The sequence below is a fragment of the Hordeum vulgare genome, chromosome 7H (genome assembly GCF_904849725.1).
Source record: "Hordeum vulgare subsp. vulgare chromosome 7H, MorexV3_pseudomolecules_assembly, whole genome shotgun sequence".
Classification (NCBI taxonomy): domain Eukaryota; kingdom Viridiplantae; phylum Streptophyta; class Magnoliopsida; order Poales; family Poaceae; genus Hordeum; species Hordeum vulgare.
The window spans coordinates 301489140-301490927 of record NC_058524.1 but is presented as its reverse complement, the minus strand read 5'-3'; positions in this window follow the sequence as shown (position 1 = coordinate 301490927).

Here is a 1788-nt window from a genome sequence, read left to right as displayed (position 1 = left end):
AAAGGAAATGCAACGGTGGACGTGAAAGAAAAGAGGATATCAACTAGAGATGTAACTTCTCTCATGTGTAAAAGATTCTAGGTAGAATAAAATCATGATGATATTTATCCATAAAGAAAGATGTGCACACGAAATGGTTACAAGAAGGAACAAACAAGATATCCAAAAGGAAGTCATAAATATACCAATAAGATATTTGCTTGAAAGCATGGCACATGGCCTAATATTTTCTTATTGTACAATATGAACTTCCAACTTATGAATATCAAATACATCCCAACTAGCAATAAGACATCATCGTTCGGATGCTTTGAGGAAGGAAACAAGTACCACAAGAACAAATCAAGAAATTCATGGCCTGATGAAACCTACGAAAGGTTGAGTGCAAGAAATGTATGCATAAAGTAGATACTTGTTACCGAGATAGCACTGGATTGATGTAGTAGATAGTTGTTCGTAGATCATCCTAACTTGGCTCCAATAAGCACATGGTGTTAACACCTTCCTTGTAGGTGAGCCGAGCATCCAATGCCTCTCCAATTGTTCCTAGAACAACAAAACAAACAAAATGTGCCCAAACTCATTGGGACCAAAGAGTTAGAAAACCAACAATACATAGGACAAACTCCACATAAATATGTGCATATAGATATGAAATTGAATTTCATGCACACTTTAGCCAATTTATGACAAGGTGGAGTTTCATCTATATATCGGGTCAAGGAATGAAAGCATGCAAAAGGAACTATATGTATATAGTAAATATGCATGCTCAAGGCATTCAAAAATCAAATCAACACGTAGTTGATAAGACACCAAAATACAAGGTATCAAGTGAAAATAAAATACCAAACGAAAAATTATCACTTGAAGGATACCAATTAAAAGATACATCAAAGAATGATATATATTGGCACATGCCGGACAAAAGGAAACAAGATACCAATTGAAGGAAAACAAACACGAGGTATCTAGTTCCCAAAAGAGCTAGGTTCCAAACAAACCAAACCCTCTACAAATTTTCATGATGGCACAAAGCATCATAAATAGCAAGACTTGCCTCCCATCAACACACACTTGATAGGGATCAAAAGATTTTATGATATACATATAAAGAGCGTGTTCCAAAGAAAATAGGATAGCTCCCCCAAGGGATGTGCATTATATAGAATTTCCATTTGAATACAAAATGCACAAGATGGTATCATCACTTTCTCTATATCTGTAGAAACACAAGACATGTTGAAACCAATCCACAAGCGGCAAGGAAGACAAATGAAACATAAAATCCAATGTAAAGATGATTAGCAATTTCTACCACATGAAGGAATACCAATTGTTAAAGGACAAGAAGTATTTGGAAACAATTTCCATTGGTAGATTGCAAAAATATCCAACATCGTATTTACTCCTGAAATGCAAGCAAATGGCACTTGTAGAGCTAACATGCCACCTAGGAACAAGATAATTTACAATATCAACACTAAGTGACAATACCTCAAATATACACATTTTCTAGGCTTGTAATATGCACATAGCATATTACTCCCCTATAATGTGATAAACTAACATTATTAACAAGTGGCAAATGAAACCCAACAAGAGATAATTAATGGACCTTTTAGAATCTGAATTTCTCATGAGAAGGACATACCAGCTAGAGACTAGATAAACTTGTAATATCAATACTTAGTGGTATTACTCATGTATACACATTTATAGGATTGTGAGGTGCGCAAAGCACATCACTCCCCCACAATGGGATAATCCATTAGTATCTCAAAAGGG